This window comes from Phoenix dactylifera, unplaced genomic scaffold, assembly GCF_009389715.1.
Source record: "Phoenix dactylifera cultivar Barhee BC4 unplaced genomic scaffold, palm_55x_up_171113_PBpolish2nd_filt_p 000537F, whole genome shotgun sequence".
Lineage (NCBI taxonomy): Eukaryota > Viridiplantae > Streptophyta > Magnoliopsida > Arecales > Arecaceae > Phoenix > Phoenix dactylifera.
Window position 1 is genome coordinate 12106 of NW_024067946.1, and position 20677 is coordinate 32782.

The 20677-nt window shown below is 40.2% G+C and overlaps 1 pseudogene; it reads left to right on the top strand.

Annotated features, from left to right (window-relative positions):
- Positions 1–241: 241 nt before the first annotated feature.
- On the top strand, positions 242–8413 carry LOC103713305 (annotated as a pseudogene).
- The last annotated feature ends 12264 nt before the right edge of the window (positions 8414–20677 follow it).

Here is a 20677-nt window from a genome sequence, read left to right on the forward strand (position 1 = left end):
AATTTTTCCTTTGATTTTACTCTTCCAAATTGAATCCTTTGAACTTTAAGCTTGGGCCAATAAATTGTAGCTTTCTTCCAACTTGAGAGCTTTGGAGGCCTTCTTGTGTTCTTCCAACTTGCTATGTTCCTTGCAAAATAAATATCTTTCTCCTTGCAACATAAACATTAGTATCTATACTTCAAGGTTTTGTGATCATCAAAATCAATCTATGAATCAATCTTTGGGTCATCAAGAATGCATAGTACTTGGCTATGGTTTGGGTTCACTAGTGAGACAATGAATAAGTAGAGCATCATTGATGCTAGTTAAATAATTAAATTTTGTATCAAGATTACTTTTGTTATTTATCAATGATGAAACTATTTTGTTATGAATTAAGGAACATAATTGCCCAAAATATTGACATTATGATGGAAATGTACATGTGTTGCATATTCTCTCGGACCTTGTCTTAAAGAGTATGTGACCTTGTTACATACTGACTTGGGTGATGGATTTGGTGCATGCCAACAATAGTTGTGGTGATGATGTTGTGGAGATGACAATAGAGATAGTAGCAGCAAGATGGAATTAATTAAGATGGTAAAAGATATGAGTTTCTTATTTTTAAAAATAATGGATATAGAAATTCTTATTTTTATTTTTTCTAGAAGTAATGATAACAATTTCTAAAAATAAAAAAATAAATATTAGTAAGAAACATATCTTTTATCTCCATTCCAGTAATTTTAATTTTAAAAATAAATAAAAGGAGATAAAAAGGCCAAACAGTCTCTAGACTTCACTTTATCAATCTAACTATTAATTCCAATCCCTCCACGAAAAGCATCCCCATTCCCCACCCAAAAACCGTTGCTTCCCGCCAATCCCTCCTCGCCTTTCCTCCCACGCCCACCCAAACTTCCTGAACAAATCATCCCACCTCCTTCCCCGCTAAAATTCCTCTCAAGTCACCATCCATTCTCCCCAGTCTTCTTCCATCTTTCCTTCTACTCCGTCCTCTCCCTCCCTTATTGCATGCAAGCCCTTTCCCAAGCCTCCTTTTCACCTCTTAACAGTCATATTCCCCTTTCTTTCTTCCCATCACCATGGGCAACTGCTTGTCCCATGGCAGCAAACACAAGGCTCCGAAACCCACCAACCACCGTGCCGCACCTTTTGACGCCGTCCGAGCTTCAAAACCCTCTCCGCACAATGCTTCACCAGCCGCTGCTGCTGCCGCCACCTCCCGGCCGCCTGCCAAGCCTGCCCGCATTGGACCTGTGCTTGGCCGCCCCATGGAGGACGTCCGTTTCACATACAGCATGGGGAAAGAGCTCGGCAGAGGGCAGTTCGGCGTGACCCACCGCTGCACCCACAAGGCCACCGGCGAGCAATTCGCCTGCAAGACCATCGCCAAGCGGAAGCTCGTCAATAAGGAGGACATCCAAGATGTTCGCCGGGAGGTCCAGATCATGTACCACTTGTCGGGGCAGCCCAATATCGTCGAGTTGAAGGGGGCTTATGAGGACCAGCAGTCAGTGCACTTGGTTATGGAATTGTGCGCCGGAGGGGAGCTCTTCGACAGGATTATCGCCCGAGGGCATTACACAGAGCGCGCAGCCGCCTCACTCCTGAGGATAATCGTGCAAATAGTCCACACATGCCACTCGATGGGGGTAATTCACAGGGACCTGAAGCCGGAGAACTTCCTTCTGTTGAATAAGGATGAGAATGCACCACTCAAGGCCACGGATTTTGGGCTCTCAGTTTTCTTCAAGCAAGGTAAGGTTTTCCTTCCCTTTTATTTTTATCTTGATCTCCTGATGTTAGAAATTTATGCGTATGTATTGAGAGGATTGGTACATTTTCTTTTTTCCTAGATGAAGGGGAATGGGGTAATTGATGAGAAGAAACTCCACGCATGTTCTTTACAAGAAAAACTAACTCAACTCAGCTCAACTAAGCCTTAATCCCAAACAAGCTGGGGTATGTTCATTACTAGATCAAAAGGCATTAGTTGTTCATACAACTGACACAAACTTTCTTAAAATTTATCCTAGATCAAAATGATATCTTAAAACGATGCTTCCGGAGTAACAAACCCATTCAAATAAACTATTTCAAATGACCGACATGCTCATAATTTAGTTTATTTTTCATGACGTACTTCTGTTAATGACCAGTAATGATCTGATCGGGAAGAAGGAAGATTTTTTTCAATCTGCTCAACTCGAATGTCTCGAAAAAAAAACTAAAAAAAGATGGTGGAATCTCGAGAGTAGGGCTTTAAGTCTCCTTTTTTTTCATTGATGATTCTTCATACCTTAAACTGAGGTACATAACCTCTATTTTTAATACTAGTGAGTTCTCCCTTTCACAATTTGGGTTGGATTCCTCTCCTAGTTCGAATAGGACTAGATATCCTAAAATAAATAGATTAATAAAAATATTTTAGAAAAAACTAAAATTTTTGAGGAGGTACATCTTGACTTCTATATAAACTCTGCCTTATGTCGCTCCACCTGATTCTTCTCGAACAGAGAGCTATGCCCGATCAAAGCCTTACCCAAAAAGAAAATTTTCGGTTTGACTAGTCCATTTCGGAGCCTAAACGATAGAATTTTATCCCAATTCAACCTCCTAAGAGGTTTATCCAAAGTTGTAGATATTGAAAAGATACCCAATTTCAAAAAAAATATTATTCCAATTGGGCATTGTATGACAAGTTATGGTCTCCGAAAGTTTAGCATGCAGCTCGATTTTTTCATGTAACGGATCTCGCTTCTGAACTTTGTCCAGCTCTGCTCATAGTAGCCAAAATGTTCTACATTAAGTCTGGTGATCCTCCTGGATATCCGTGGTTGCCAAAGTATTTTACATCGAGTTTAGGGATCTCCTTGAATACTCGTAGTGGCCAAAGTGATCAACGTCGAGTTTAATGATCCTCCTAAATACTTATAATGGTCAAAGTGGTCTACATCGAGTCTGGTGATCCTCCTATATCAGATCTTTTCTTGTTTAGGAGATTTAGCTTTTACTAAATCAGAACTAAAGATAAAAAATTGCTTGCATCCTTGCCTCACAGCTGAACCACCTAGTTTTGCTTGAAGATAGAGTTATTGGTGCTTGTATTGGAGGTATTGCCAATCGAAACACGATCTCAGTGAGTTGGACTACCTTCTTCTCTAGTTATGCGAGACATTCCATCATCTCATGATCCTTCAAGGTAAAAGTAGTAGCCATACTCACCTTTATTCTTCAATGTACTTCAAGCACGAATAATCCTTCTCTTGACTGCTTGTTCCACTCACACGTCTGGACCATGCACTAAGGCTCCCATAGATGTAAAGGACCAAAGCTCTGATACTAACTTAATTTGATTAGATCAAGTTGGAATTCCACCAAGTAAAAGCATAACTCTGATACCAACTTACTCTCATAGATGTAAAGGAACTTGGCTCTAATACCAACTTGATTCGATTGGAGAGAAGAAAGATTTCTTCAACTCGCTTAGCTCGAATCTTTTAAAAGAAAACTAGAAGAAGATGGAGGAATCTCGAAAGTAGGGCTTGAAGTCCCTTTTCTTTCATTGATGATTCTTCACACATTAAACTGAGGCACATAGCCCTTATTTATAATACTAGTAAGGTCCGCCCTTTTACAATTTGGGTTGGATTCCTCTTTTAGTTCGTATAGGACTAAATATCCTAAAATAAATATGATTAATAAAAATATTTTAGAAAAAGCTAAAATTTTTGAAGAGGTAGATCTCGACTTGTACATCAACTCTGCCTTCTATTGCTCCGCCTGATTCTTCTCGGATAAAGACCTATGCCCAATGAAAGTCTTACCCGAAAAGAAAACTTTCAGTTTGACCAGTCTGTTTCGGAGCCTAAATGATGGAATATCAATCCGGTTCAACCTCTAGGAGTTGGCTAAAGTTGTAGATCTCAAAATGATACCCAACTTAAAAAAAAACGATCATCCCAGTTAGTCCTCATATGACTAAGTTATACCCTTCAGAAATTTGGCATGCTACTCAGCTTTCCGATATGGTGGATCTCGCTTTTGAATCTTGTCCAGTCCTGCTCGTAGTAGCTAAAGTATTCCATATCGAGTCTAATGATCTTCCTAGATATCCGTAATGGCCAAAGTGTTTCTAATCACGTTGGTAATCCTTTTGGATACTTACAGTGGCCAAAGTGATCCACATTGAGTTTGGTGATCCTCTTGAATACTTGTAATGGTAAAAATAGTCCACATCGAGTCCAGTGATCTGCCTGGATCAAGTAAACAGTTATTATTCATATCTATTAATATATAGAACAATTGTTAATATTCACCCATGCTACAATTATAATAGAAGAAAGAGTGATGATAATGCTTGGAACCATTTCTTTTGCCCTCTTCTTGGTCATCTATCCTTATCATAAACAATTGAAAGATATGCTTTAAATTGCTCTAAGACCAGGATAATGTGTTTTGAATATTTAAAAAAGATCCTTAAGGAAGTTCATTCGCCTCTTTTGGCAGGATACAACATATCTTTATATTCTTAAAAAGAATATTCCATAACTTGATGTTCCTATGACTGTTGTGAACTGAAGGCAGTCACATTTCTCCATAGGATGAGCTTCTTGGACTACAACTTGGGAGGTGAACACCAAGTATATATGGATTTGGTAATTTACTCCTGCTAGGTCTTCCCTCTTTCTCTGAAAGGGGGAAAAAATAGTCCTCATGGTCGTAACTTTGCTTTTTGCTTTTGCTTCTTTTCTAAGCAAGGAGATGGTAACTTTAATTGTTGAAGCAAATGTTTTATTGCATCATCATCATGCCTCTTTCTTCAGTGGTTCAGTGCAAAATTTATGATCATCATTATATTAGACATGCAAATAGATGTAATGTGTTGTGAATTGTTGTCTTCATGCTTCATTTTGTCTGAATTGAAGAACTTCAATTACATGAAAACTAGCTTTTCTTGTAAAAATACTTGCATTCATCCATACCATGTTCTTTCTCCAAAATCCATTTCAGCAAAATTATACATGTTACCCATGTGCTCCTTATTTGGTAGTAATTAGATGTGTCATGACTTGTAATAGGTTCATCAGAAAATTAAGAAAAAATGGGTTAAGTCAAAAATATTCATGATCTTGATTTGGGTCAACCTCTTCCTTAGATATTTCAATACCATCTATTATTTTTTGAATCCATGTTCAATCTGCATTAATTGATCATGTCCATGAACACTTCACCCCAGCTGATGAATTATTAATGTATCATTGCATGTTTTGGCATGCTATACTTGTATAACTTGAAATGGCTTTTAAACACCTCTTAATATCTGATATTGTTTCCTTACCACAGGCGAAAAATGCACAACAAATGTCATATTTATTTTCTGTGCATATCAGGCTATGAGATATGACATCCATGTTATTTGTAAATTAATTTTCTAGTTTTGAGCTAACAGTTTTGTTGTTCCTAATTAGGTGAGGTATTTAGAGACATAGTTGGCAGTGCATACTACATTGCACCTGAAGTACTGAAGCGAAGATATGGGCCAGAAGCTGATATATGGAGCATTGGGGTTATTCTCTATATTCTTCTATCTGGAGTGCCTCCTTTTTGGGATGGTAATTCTCTCCTTCATTTTTTTACTTGCGCTTCTTATCCTGCTTTCGCATGAACATATATTGGCCTAATAATGGACAAGAAAATAGAGAAACTAGTCATGGTAAGCTCATTGAAACAGAATCAGAGCATGGAATTTTCAATGCTATTCTGCGAGGACAAGTTGACTTTGCAAGTGACCCATGGCCGAGCATCTCCTCTGGAGCAAAGGATCTTGTCAGAAAGATGCTCAATTCTAATCCCAAGCAGAGGTTAACAGCCTTCGAAGTTCTCAGTAAGTGTCATTAAGTTTCTAATTTCTTAACAATTTCTTTAAGAAAATATATACATTACATAAAAGCTCACAAAACTCAGTAAATAAAAGTAAAACAAATTGCTTTTTGTAACAATTTGTATTTTTGGATTCTTATGTTTGTCTTGGTGATTGATGTGCCACCTCCTAGCATCCAAGCTAATGAGCTAATAAACAACACTGGTTTTCCAGTCAGTATTCCTGTAGCTTTTCTTTTGTTGCATAGTTAACAGTGTATTAATGACAACTTTTGAAGCTACATGTATTTTGTATTAGGCTGTTTTGATTTCTTTGTCACAAAAAATAATGCATTAGATTTTTTTATTTTTATATTCTTTTTTTCTTTGATGCACATTATGTCAGTTGAACATCGCATTAATCGCTTATAAACACATTTTTCCTTAGCCACCATTGGGAATATTATTGTTGGCTGAAATTTTTAAATTATAAATCATCAGTATTTCTATCTAAGGTCTTATTTTAGTTTTGTACTTCATAGGATTGTGTCTCAAATGCAAATGTTTTTTTGAAATGTTTTTAGTTTCTGTGATCTTACTATAGTAGGTCACATTCCATTGAAAATTTTGTGATTTATCTTGTGGGAGTCTCCATCACATAACATGGTATCTTTAATCCTGCAGATCATCCATGGATCAAGGAAGATGGAGAAGCACCTGATACACCTCTTGATAATGCTGTTCTCAACAGGCTGAAACAATTCAGAGCAATGAACAAATTCAAGAAAGCGGCCCTGAGGGTAAAATTCTTGTTTTATTTTAATGTATCGATGAAAATTAGGATGCCAGTAATTTGTTATATGATTGCTTCTAATTTCTCATCATTACTTGCATAGTCACCAAAGCTTTGTCCAACAATTTCTTGGTAAAACTATCAGCAAGTAGCATGCTGAGATAACACATCGACCTTACTGGTTAAAATTTAACAACAAATTACACTCAGATCCAGTCATCTAGCTTGGCTACTGTTTTGTATTAAACATCTAATAAAATTTATCCCACTAAAGGTCAGTTTGTCTATTCCTACATAACTGGGCTAAAAATTCTGTAGGATTCGTAGATTGGACCATTTATTTAAGCATGATTCTGAATCAACCAACTCTACCCAAAAGAAGACCTCTATAGGTCTTTTTTTCATTATTATTCCTGCATCCCAAAGACTAGGATCTAGGTTAGGTTTGGCAGGTTCTCAGAAAATGAAAACTAGATGGGCTAACAGGCCCGATTCCTACAGAATTTTCAGCCCAATCCTGTAGGAATGTCCAAACAAGCCTTAAATAAATTTTTCTGCTAAGACGTAATCAGGTCGCTACATTCATCCATTACCAAGGAAATGGCAGCACATAGTCAGATACTATCCTCTGGAAGAGAACATCCATTAGACCTTAAGACCTCAATGCTACATGCTTAATCCAAATGTTTCTCATTGTGAATTCTGCAGGTGATTGCTGGGTGCTTATCAGAGGAAGAGATTATGGGACTGAAGCAGATGTTCAAGAGCATGGACACTGACAACAATGGAACGATAACTTTTGAAGAACTAAAGCAAGGGCTCTCCAAGCAGGGGTCAAAGCTTTCGGAATATGAAGTTCAACAGCTAATGGAGGCTGTAAGTACTGCAGAAGCTTTCAAACATCGTTCAGTATTTAATTATTCATCTGCAGAGGCTGACACTGCTCAAAACAGGCTGATGCAGATGGAAATGGAACAATTGATTATGAGGAATTCATCACAGCAACAATGCACATGAACAGAATGGATAGAGAAGAGCATCTCTATACAGCATTCCAATATTTTGACAAGGATAACAGTGGGTATGTGCAAAAGTGTTGATGGACTAGAAGTTTCCAACTAGTAGTTTTTATTTTTGAGAACATATTCCAATGATAAACACTGTGATGAAGTAGTTGTTGATGATATTAGTTCATTAATTCTTCAGTTATATTACAAGAGAGGAGCTTGAGCAAGCTCTTAAGGAGAAGGGCATGTACGATGGACGAGATATTAAGGACATCATTGCTGAAGCAGATGCCGACAATGTAAGTCGAAACAAATCATATACAAACATCAATTATGATTAGATAATTATCATAAAGCTCAAACCAAAATGGCAACCAGCTGATACTTCTGCTAACTTGTGGTTTAGTGATGCCATAGATTCTCTAATGTGTTCTAATTCCTCTTCATTTCCTTTATACAGGATGGAAGGATCAATTATGATGAGTTTGTGGCAATGATGAAGAAAGGGAACCCCGAGCCCAACCCAAAGAAGAGAAGAGATGTATTTGTTTGATCTCAGCATGAACAAAGGAAATGGGATAGAATTGTCAGATGTTTTTGAGTGAACAATTGGCTACATCAGCATTTTGGCATGGTGAAGTATTCGAGAGGGTACATTGAGAGAGTATAGCATTCATGAAACTATATACTGAAACTGATTCACGAATTTCATGTAAAATATGTTGGGACTTGCGTGGAGCTAGCTGGGGAAGTAATTACTACATTTTCTATGGTTTAAAGGTGCCGGTTATCCTCACTTGACTTAGGAGGACAATATTCCAATTTAATCCAAAGCCTAGTAATAGATTTTAGCTATTTCTTTTTTCCTCTATGAATGTGATACAATTAATAATGTTGCAAATATCTAGTGGCAGTAAAGGATCTGTCCCAGCTGAAACTCACCTTCTGGTACATGAAACATTGTTTTTGTTTCTCCTTAAATGATGCAAGGCAAAATATTATTGCCTATGGGATAGAAATATACTTTCTTAAAATTTTCCAATCCTTTTCATGATTTCTGTTCAAAAATCAATATACATTACCATTTTTTGCTGCCGATCCTTTATGTAACGCTTCACATTTATCACATCTTGTCACGCCCCGAGCCCGAGGCGCGGCAGACGCCGCACGCCCGCACGGCGGGCCTCACGGGCGCGCAAGGCAGCAGATCATACCAAAGCAGATACAGCTTTTCAAAGATAACATAATTATTTAAATTGTTCAAAAGCGGTCTTACAAAATTCCAGAATAACATATACCAACATAATTCAAATATCCAAACTAAACTAACTAAAATGCCAATAACTGAAGAATCATCGGAAACTCTAACACACTCTCCAATCCCGTGCAATCAAGCCTCTGGATCTGAAAAATGGAGAAAACAGAATAATGAGCTACACTAGCCCAGTAAGCAACAAAATACCCCAGAGTGGGGTCAGAGCATATCAGATCAAAATACAGGACAATGTTTGAAACCAATCACAAATAATATCATTTTTTTTATAAAACTCTGATATCATAATCTCAACATGATAGGCTACGGCCACGTAACCCAGTGGCATGGGTTGCACAAAGTGCCAGAAACCACTATTGTTAGTCATCGGTGGAAACGGTGTCCAGAAACCACTATTCTAATCACCGGTGGCGCGGTGTCGAAACCGGTTCCTCACAGATTACAAGTCGACAGGTCCAACGTATAATCCCCATTGGCGGGGCCAGAACAAAACAGAACAGATCATAGCCATGCTGAGAATGCATATATATAAAAATAGTTTTTCATAAACTGTGTAGTCATATTTCACGGATTTCAGAGCATATAACATGATTTTCAAATAAAATTTAACATGCCTGACCCATTTTTACAGAATACAAAACATTTATCAGAATTTAATCTATTTATCAAGTAATTTGAAAATTACACTTGAAGTATTAAGTCACTTACCTCTTCTCGCTTAATTCCTACTTCAGGTAGGCGGATCTCGGCCGGGGGAGGCTCGATCCGGCGGTCAAGCGGTGGCGGCGGCGCTCGGAACCGAGGGATGCGAATCTCCAAAATAGGGGAAGGCGCGGGTGGTGATGGTGGAGGATTCGGCGGCACGCCAGCCACTTGGGAGGCAAAGGCAGAGGAAGGAGAGGGAGGAGGGAGGAGAGGAAGAAGAGGGAGCTCGGCGGTGGCCCTAGGGGAAGGAAGATGGGGTTTTAACGCCCCATTATAACGGCCCTCCGCCGCGATTTTCGCGGCGGTCAAGCGAGATCTGCGGCCGTGAATTGGCCGCGGATGGACTGGGAGGGGTGCCGCGGGATACCCGCGGCGCCCTTGCCCCGTTTGTTCCCCGGAGGAGCCGGAGAGGATCGCAATCGCGATCCTCTATTCCCGTTCCTCCCGAATCGAATCGGGGCTGAAGTCGGCGAGGGCTGCCGACTTCAGCCCCGTATCTCACATTCTTTCCTCCTAAAAAAAATTTCGTCCTCGAAATTTAACATACCTCAGCTTGCAAAAAGGTCTGGATATTTTTCCTGCATCTCGTCCTCCAGCTCCCACGTAGCCTCACGTTCTGAGTGATTGCTCCACTGGATCTTAACATAAAGAATCGTGCGCCTCCTCAACACTTGCTCTTTTCTATCAACCACACGTACAGGCTGCTCAGGATATGTCAAATCTTCTCTAAGCTGCAAGGGAGCCACTTCTACCACATGGCTCATATCTGGAATATACTTTCTTAGCATGGAAACATGAAAAACATTGTGAACTCCAGACAGTGAAGGTGGGAGTGCCAATTTTGTAAGCGACAGCTCCTACTCTTTCTAGAATCTCAAAGCAGCCGACATAGCGTGGACTGAGTTTTCCGCGTATTCCAAATCGCATCACCCCTTTAGTAGGAGACACTTTCAGAAACACATGATCTCCGACCTGAAATTCCAGTTTCCTTCTTCTATTATCTGCATAACTTTTCTGTCTGCTCTGAGCTATCCGGAGGCGTTCCCTGATCAGCTGGATCTTCTCTACTGTTTGTTGCACAATCTCGGGGCCCATAATTTTTCTTTCACCAACATCATCCCAACAGATAGGTGATTTACACTTTCTTCCATATAGAGCCTCATAAGGTGCCATTTGAATACTTGCCTGGTAACTGTTATTATATGCAAACTCAACTAAAGGCAAGTGACGGTCCCAAGAACCTTTCATATCCATTACACAAGCTCTTAGCATATCTTCCAAGGTCTGAATGGTTCTTTCTGATTGGCCATCAGTCTGAGGGTGGAAAGCTGTGCTGAAGCTCAGAGTGGTCCCCAAGGCTTTATGCAAACTACTCCAAAAGTGAGATACAAACCGCGAGTCCCTATCGGAAACAATGGATACGGGTACTCCATGCAACCTCACTATTTGTTCAATGTAGAGCTCTACAAACTTTTCCAAGGTCATTCCTACTTTGAATGCCAAAAAGTGTGTCGACTTTGTCAATCTGTCCACAATCACCCATATAGCATCATAACCTTTAAGAGTGCGAGGCAACCCGGAGACGAAGTCCATAGTGATGTGTTCCCACTTCCATTCAGGAAGTGGTAGGGGCTGCAACAACCCTGCCGGTCTTTGATGCTCTGCTTTAACTTGCTGACATGTCAAACACCGAGCCACAAATTGTGCAATTTCTCTCTTCATATTATTCCACCAAAATGTACCTTTCAAATCCTTATATATCTTAGTACCCCCAGGATGCACTGTATATCCAGTATTATGAGCTTCCTTCATAATTTCATTCTTTAAATCGGAGTCATTTGGAATATACATTCTGTTCCTGTATCTCAATGATCCATCCTCATGAAGTCTGAATTCTGATTGAAAACCTGATTCAATATCACTTCTAAGCTTTTGCAACTGAGGGTCATCTGCTTGAGCAATCCTGATCCTCTCTATCAAGGTAGGTTGGACACGTAAGTTTGCCAATTGTGCATCAGAGTCATGCCAACATACCTCAATTTCTGCTTTCCTTAGATCTTCCAGAATATTCCTCTGAGAGGTGAGTAAGGCAGCAATACTACCAGTGGATTTTCTGCTCAGTGCATCTGCTACCATATTAGCTTTTCCCGGATGGTAATGAATAGACAAATCATAATCTTTCAGTAACTCTAACCATCTTCTCTGTCTCATGTTTAGTTCCTTCTGGGTAAAAAGGTATTTCAAACTTTTGTGATCAGTGTACACCTTACAAGATTCACCATATAAATAATGTCTCCAAATTTTTAATGCAAACACAACAGCAGCAAGTTCCAGATCATGAACGGGGTAGTTCTCCTCATATGACTTTAATTGTCGGGAAGCATATGCAATAACCTTATCATTCTGCATCAGTACACAACCCAATCCTTTCTTTGAGGCATCACTGTAGATGGTATAACCTTCGCCACTAGAGGGAAGGGTAAGGATGGGAGCGGACACCAAACGTTGCTTAAGCTCCTGGAAGCTCTGTTCACATTTATCTGACCACTCAAACTTAACTCCTTTACGAGTTAGTCGAGTCAAAGATGCAGCAATAGAGGAAAAATCCTCAACAAATCGTCTATAATATCCTGCTAGGCCCAAGAAGCTGCGAATCTCAGTAACACTATTGGGTCTGCTCCAGTTGACCACTGCCTCGATCTTCTTTGGATCCACATAGATACCCTCTTTAGATATTACATGCCCTAGGAACATCACACTGTCTAGCCAGAATTCACTTTTCTTCAACTTACCATACAACTGCTCTTGTCTTAGGGTTTCCAGTACTAACCTCAAATGTTGCTCGTGCTCGGCCTGGCTCCCAGAATAGATCAAGATATCATCAATAAAGACTACTACAAATTTGTCCAGAAAGGGTCTGAACACCCTGTTCATCAGATCCATAAAAGCTGCAGGGGCATTTGTCAGTCCAAAAGGCATGACCAAAAATTCATAGTGCCCATAACGAGTACGAAAAGCAGTTTTAGGCACATCTTCAGCCCTTATCTTTAATTGATGGTACCCAGAACGAAGATCAATTTTAGAGAATATCTGAGCACCTTTTAACTGATCAAATAAGTCATCAATTCTTGGTAGAGGATACTTGTTCTTTATTGTTGCTTTATTTATCTCTCGATAATCAATACATAATCTCATACTACTATCCTTCTTCTTTACAAATAAGACTAGAGCTCCCCAAGGTGAAACAATAGGTCTGATGAAACCCTTATCAAGAAGATCCTGCAACTGCTCCTTTAATTCCTTCATTTCAGCTGGAGCCATTCTATAGGGGGTCTTAGAGATTGGTGTGGTACCAGGAATTAAATCAATTGCAAATTCAATTTCTCTATCTGGTGGCAAGCCAGGAAGGTCTTCCGAAAAGACATCAGGGTATTCATTCACTACTCGAATATCTTCCAATCTTTGATCTGATTGTCTGGTATCAACCACTGTGGCAATATACGCCATACTCCCCTTTCTAAGCAGCCGCTTAATTTGCATAGCAGAGACAACTCGAGGGGAGGTATAAGCACCACTCCCTACGAAGCTGAATTCGGTATCTCCGGGGATCTGAAAGTTTACCCGTTTCTCATGGCAATTAATGGTGGCAAATTGTGATGCTAACCAGTCCATACCGAGGATTATGTCAAAGTCATGCATATCTATAACTATCAAATCAGCAGGCAAGTCTCTACCTACTATCTGAATCGGACAAGTCTTGCAGACCTGGTTACCAATCATCCCGCTCCCGGCAGGAGTGCTAACATGCAGATAATACTCTAATTGCACATAAGGCAGGTCATGTTTTTGCACAAATGTAGATGACACAAAAGAATGCGTAGCACCAGAATCAAATAATGTATGAGCATAAACAGAAGCAACTGGCAATGTACCTGACACCACAGTGTTGGATGCCTGAGCATCCTGCTGAGTTAGTGCATAAATACGACCCTGTGTGTGTGGTCTCCCCCCTTTCTGCTGCTTAGGAGAAGAAGGCTGAGCTGACTGAGCCGGAGCATGATAAGTTTGCACTTGCTGGGTTCTTGTAGTTTGAGGCCTCTGAACTGATCGAAGGTCCTGTTGAGGACACTCAGCTACCTTATGACTCTGCTGGCCGCATCTAAAACAAGCACCGGATAATCGTCTACAGTGTTCAGTCTTATGCATACCACCACATGCATCACACTTATGCTTCTCTTGCGGAATAGTTTTTCCATAAGATCCTTGCTTCCCTGATTGCCAAGATTGATTATGAGATTTTGCAGTCTTGCTAGAATTCTGTCCACTGCGAGCATCATAATCTCTGCTCCTCTTTTTTTGTTTCCTATCTTTGGCATCATATGTTTCTTTCCAGACAATTTCCAAATTCTTAGCCCTGTCTACCAGATCATCATAGTTCGTCGAGTGTATTGCGGCCAAACTCCGACGTAAGTGAGGCTTCAATCCTTCTTCAAATCTTCTCATCCGGGACTCTGCATCCATGACGAGGGTGGGAGCAAACCGAGATAGCCTGTCAAACTCTACCTCATACTCATCCACAGTCATAGTTCCTTGATTCAGATTGAGAAATTCCCTCTCTAGCTCCCTCAGGCGACTGGAGGGAAAATACTTGGAGTAGAATGCGGTGCGGAATCTTTGCCAGGTAAGTGCCTCCTGCTCGGGTGCCAATGTGCGCTCCACAGACATCCACCAATGATGAGCTCGGTCTTGAAACATATAGGTGGCAAATCTGACCTTTTCTTCATCGGTGCACTCCATTGCCCTGAAGGCTTTCTCCATTTCATCTATCCAGGTTTCAGCCTCTTGAGGACTAGTAGTGCTTTTAAAAGCCGAAGGGGCCATTCTCTTGAATTCTGCAATACTCCTTCTTTGCTCAGGAGGAGCAACATCCTGCTGGACTGGTTGCTGAGGTTGTTGCCTCTGTTGGCGTACTAACCCGACGACCTCCTCGATCAGTTCGAGCACCCGAGTTTGATTTCCGGCAGCAGCTTCTGGAGTTGATTGACCTTGGGGCCCTGAGTTATGCGATGCCTCGCCCGTTTGGTTAGTGGGGGCTCTTCCCCGAGAGCGCCCAACCATCCGATTCAAGCTACGGACACGGCGAGGCGGCATTCTGATTCAATGAAAATATATAAATTTTAAAAATATTAATCCAAACAGAATAATACAAAAATAATCAAAGCAAATGAACATTATCCCTTTGTCTAGTTACTACCCCATCTCTCAACTTTCCAACGAATCCTAAGGATCTTAAAACTTAGGCTCAAATATGACTGTTTCAAACATAATCCCTATGAATCTGAAACCTAAGCTCTGATACCACCAAAACTGTCACACCCCGAGCCCGAGGCACGGCAGACGCCGCACGCCCGCACGGCGGGCCGCACGGGCGCGCAAGGCAGCAGATCATACCAAAGCAGATAATTATTTAAATTATCTGCTTTTCAAAGATAACATAATTATTTAAATTGTTCAAAAGTGGTCTTACAAAATTCCAAAATAACATATACCAACATAATTCAAATATCCAAACTAAACTAACTAAAATGCCAATAACTGAAGAATCATCAGAAACTCTAACGCACTCTCCAATCCCGTGCAATCAAGCCTCTGGATCTGAAAAATGGAGAAAACAGAATAATGAGCTACACTAGCCCAGTAAGCAACAAAATACCCCAGAGTGGGGTCAGAGCATATCAGATCAAAATACAGGACAATGTTTGAAACCAATCACAAATAATATCATTTTTTTTTATAAAACTCTGATATCATAATCTCAACATGATAGGCTACGGCCACGTAACCCAGTGGCATGGGTTGCACAAAGTGCCAGAAACCACTATTGTTAGTCACCGGTGGAAACGGTGTCCAGAAACCACTATTCTAATCACCGGTGAAGCGGTGTCGAAACCGGTTCCTCACAGATTACAAGTCGACAGGTCCAACGTATAATCCCCATTGGCGGGGCCAGAACAGAACAGATCATAGCCATGCTGAGAATGCATATATATATAAAATAGTTTTCATAAACTGTGCAGTCATATTTCACGGATTTCAGAGCATATAACATGATTTTCAAATAAAATTTAACATGCCTGACCCATTTTTACAGAATACAAAATATTTATCAGAATTTAATCTATTTATCAAGTAATTTGAAAATTACACTTGAAGTATTAAGTCACTTACCTCTTCTCGCTTAATTCCTACTTCAGGTAGGCGGATCTCGGCCGGGGGAGGCTCGATCCGGCGGTCAAGCGGTGGCGGCGGCGCTCGGAACCGAGGGATGCGAATCTCCACAATAGGGGAAGGCGCGGGTGGTGATGGTGGTGGATCCGGCGGCACGCCAGCCACTTGGGAGGCAAAGGCAGAGGAAGGAGAGGGAGGAGGGAGGAGAGGAAGAAGAGGGAGCTCGGCGGTGGCCCTAGGGGAAGGAAGATGGGGTTTTAACGCCCCATTATAACGGCCCTCCGCCGCGATTTTCGCGGCGGTCAAGCGAGATCCGCGGCCGTGAATTGGCCACGGATGGACTGGGAGGGGTGCCGCGGGATACCCGCGGCGCCCTTGCCCCGTTTGTTCCCCGGAGGAGCCGGAGAGGATCGCAATCGCGATCCTCTGTTCCGGTTCCTCCCGAATCGAATCGGGGCTGAAGTCGGCGAGGGCTGCCGACTTCAGCCCCGTATCTCACACATCTCTACTGAGATCAGCACATGGAGATGTTTCCTACATTCTTTCATTTTTAACCTCTTTTCCTCTTTTATTTTTCAGAATGTCGTACTGTCTGATTAAATATTCTGACAAGCTACGAGTATTTGCTTTCCTCAAGACTATGAATACCTGTCTTAAGTGAATTATATACCAGACCGCCTTGATTTGTCCAAACCTTAGTCTTCATCTATTCCATTAGGTCCAAATCCAATTTTAAAATGCTTCCCAACTTGTAGTGAGTGAAAAATTGAAGGGGATGTGGAAGAGGAACAAGTTGAAAGAAGAACTTCATTTGAATATCAATTAATAGATCAGCACAGTACCCCCTGTGCAATCAATTGTACCATCAAAAGTGATATTTATGTAGCTGCGCTAATAATAACACTGCTTTAGCTTTAGTTCACTCATGCACGGACGTGCTTCGGTGTGCATCCGACTCCCATTTGTCAGGGATCAAGTTGGGATGATTTGCTTAGCCATGGATTATTACTGACCTGAGGGTTGGTTCAGTTCTAATGGAAGGAAATGAGCAGGATAGACACGCTTAGCAGTTCTATTAGTAGTTGTCACAAAAAAATTGTTACAACTTGTACTTTCTACCGGCATAGTTGCCATGCAGGTTTAACTTGTGGTCTAACTTCTAATCAAGTCATTTTTAAACTTCCAACAGTGTCGATGTTTGATTGTGGCATATTTGGCATACAAGATGTCCAAATTTTTGGACATGCTGAGCAGTTGCGTAAACAGAATTCAATTTTGGGAACTTAGTCTGCATAATGTTAGCTTCATATATCTTTAAAAATCATCAGCAACAAATAGCTTCTTGTTGCAATGGAAAAGATTTCGTAATTTATCATCGATATATTTATATTTGAGGAATCACCTTGAAAAAATTGATGTGCACATAAGCTGTTCTCATGCGGAATTATGCTTTACCATATTTACACTCCAAAGGATTTTCATCATCTGCAAGTACATGCCATGCAGTGCCCGAAAGGTACAACAGTTTGCCATTGGAGAAATTTCATCATAAACTTTTCTTATGATATAATAAGTTAATTACCAAGCAACAGGACACCATCAATTCAATCAGAAAGGCTAAGCTAAACATACATCTCATGTAACAATCATTAGCATGTATTGCAAGGAAGAATATTTATAACTCGTTTAGTACCTGTCACCACTGAGTTAGAAGCCTTAGCATCATGTTGGGTGAGTGCATAAACTCCCCCTTAGGTCCTAGAACTCTGTTGCCGCCTCCTTCTTGTTGTCCATCATGAGATGCTCGCTTTGCTAGAACTTCTTGAGTGGACAGAGGCACTGGTCGCATCTGACAAGCAACTGTCTTGTAGCCCTGTTGATTACATATGAAGCAATTTCCACTAGGCTGCTTACACTCTCTCAAGTAATGAGGTCCACTACATTGGTAAGACTTGATATCATCTTGAGACTGCTCTCTGTCTCCCACAGCAGGGTTCGATCTCTTGGTCTTTGACTTGAAGGGTCTACTACTTTGACTCTAAGGAACATTTGGCAGGACCCTTTTCTTCAAATATTTCTCCCGCAGCAGGGTTCGATCTCTTGGTCTTTGACTCGAAGGGTCTACTACTTTGACTTAAGAAACATTTGGCAGGACCCTTTTCTTCAAATATTTCTCTTTTACAGCTTGAGCATCATTAGGTCCTTTCTCTATCATCAAGGCTTTGTTAACAACCTCTTTATAGGTGAATAGCTCAAGTGCAATCAATAGATGTTGGATTCGATCCCTAAGTCCCATTTTCAAATTTTCTAATCCCGTTGCTCTCCACTGCTATCAAGGTTGGAGCATATCTGGACATTCATTCAAACTTTGTTGCATATTGGGCAACCATCATACTGCCCTGCTCCAGTCGGTAGAGCTTCCAAAATTTTTGAAATCGGATACTCTAGAGAAAATACTTCTTATAAAAGACCTCTCTAAATCCTTCCCAAGTAAAGGATGCATCATTCATCCCTAGCTTTCCTTTCTCCATCTCCCACCAATCAGTTGCCTCCCCGTGTTGCATAAAGGTGGCATAAGTAACCTTCTCTTCGACGGGACACCTCAAGGCCTAGAAAACTATCTCTGATTCTTTTAGCCAGCTTTCAGCCTCCATGGGGTCGGAAATGCCATTCAATGCTGGAGGTGCATACCTTTTGAAGTCTATCAAATTGACTCGATGCTCCTGCTATGCCCTAGTACCCTCTTGATGTTGTTGCTGCTATTGTTGTTGTTGTTGATATAACATTTGTTGCAACTGCAACTGCTGCTGCAAGGATTGTTGTTATTGATGTATTAACTATTGTTGTTGTCGTTGGATGAATTATTGTTGTTGATGTATTAACTGTTGTTGTTGTTGTTGGATGAATTGTTGTTGTTGCTATTGTTGTATCTCTGTTATCCTCATCATATCTGCTCTAGTAGCAGCTTGTTGTTGCATCAATATGCATCAATTGGGAGGTGTTGACTTGTTCTCTAGGCTAAATTTGAGGTTCACCTGGAGTTCCCATCTTCAAAGTTCTTGTCTCAAGAGTAATATTAGTGAGGTCGATAGGATGTTCTTGCTGGGGCTAAACCTAGTCGGCGAGCGTGAAGCACCTTCTTGCCGTTCGGAAGGCTCCCAAGTAGTGGAGCCATCAGCAAATTGGGTTAGCCTCCTAGCATGCTCATGTCCACTTCCACATGTCATATCAACATACATTCATCATTAGTAGCATCCAAATTACTTTAGTCTAAATGACTTAAATATCACGAAGATGCCTCGTACTCATAGCAATGATTTTAATTTGCCCCAACTTGAAGGTCTACCCAAATATACTCTCCTTGAACCTAAACCCAAGGCTCCTAATCCTAAGCTCTGATAACACTTCTATTTCATCCTGAACCCATCACTTGGGTCAACCATATGACATGGCCACGTGAGTTCTAGAGCAGCGCACTAAAGATCACGTAAGGCCTAAGATGAACATTTTTTCCAATTAACTTCAAAATTTAAAACTATGAATAATAGCCAAATAATCCAACTAAATAAATCGATTATGATTAAATAATCAAACTAATTCAATTAAAAAAATTCAAACGATCATTTGGTATTAGAAAATAAACTAAGTAAAAATTCCATAGCTTGAACTCTACACCCAAATCCATTCGAATTTATGCATTTTGCGACTCAAGAAAAAAATGCAACAAGAGATATGAGCTTTACAGCCCAATAAGAATCCTCCACACATACACACCAGCATGAATATGAAAATATCTTTTAGCAAATATATAGCTGATTAAAAATAGTAAGATTCATACATTAACAATCTGCTAATTCAATAATACTTAACAGATCCGATGTATATATTTATAAAACATCCATATAAGCCATGCCTGCATACACATCAAGTTTTAATTATATAACAACAAAATTACATATAAATCACCATAATTGAAGACTCGAGATACATGTCATATATCATCATAGTTCTATGTAAACACGTCATATATTGCCCAATCAACAATTCTATTCAATAGTAATTCAATGAGATTTTAACTGGTTAACATAGTTCAAACACAAATAATGTTATCATTCCAGCACTGGACAAGTCCTGCCCATGATCCAGACCATAGCTGGCCATATACACAACATTTTTGTTCATGACTAGCAACAATAATATGGTATCTCACCCTATAGCTGATATCACATATATCATAATTTACGCATGCCGGCTAGTCCAGATGCCCCTCTTATCCCTGATCTTATAATTATGCAAAAAATCAATTTACTTATAATTAAACAAAATTTAACATCTTGATTTGATTTTGGCAACGGATTAGTCACAGCCATGCTCCAAGTCAAGGCAGGCCAAACATATGCAATGCTTCCACTCATAGCCGGCAACCATAATATCACCCACAACCGACATACTATATTTCACATATGGCCGACTAGTCCAAATGCCTACCTTTTCCCCACTCTTACATTTATGCAACATTTGATTTAATTATGTCACAACTATGATTAAATATAGATCATTATCTGGAATTGATTTTTGGCATTGGACTAGTTACATCCACGCTCCAACTTGTAGTAGGCCAAGCATAATGCTTCACTTTAGCCCATGGCTGACACAACACATACACTATGTTTCTTACGTAGCCTACCAATCCAAATACTGCCCATGCCCCATCATATAATTATATCAAAGTCATTTTTTTTAAATTATTTACACTATGGGATTCTATAATTAGTTACCAATTAATAAGTTTCATAGAAT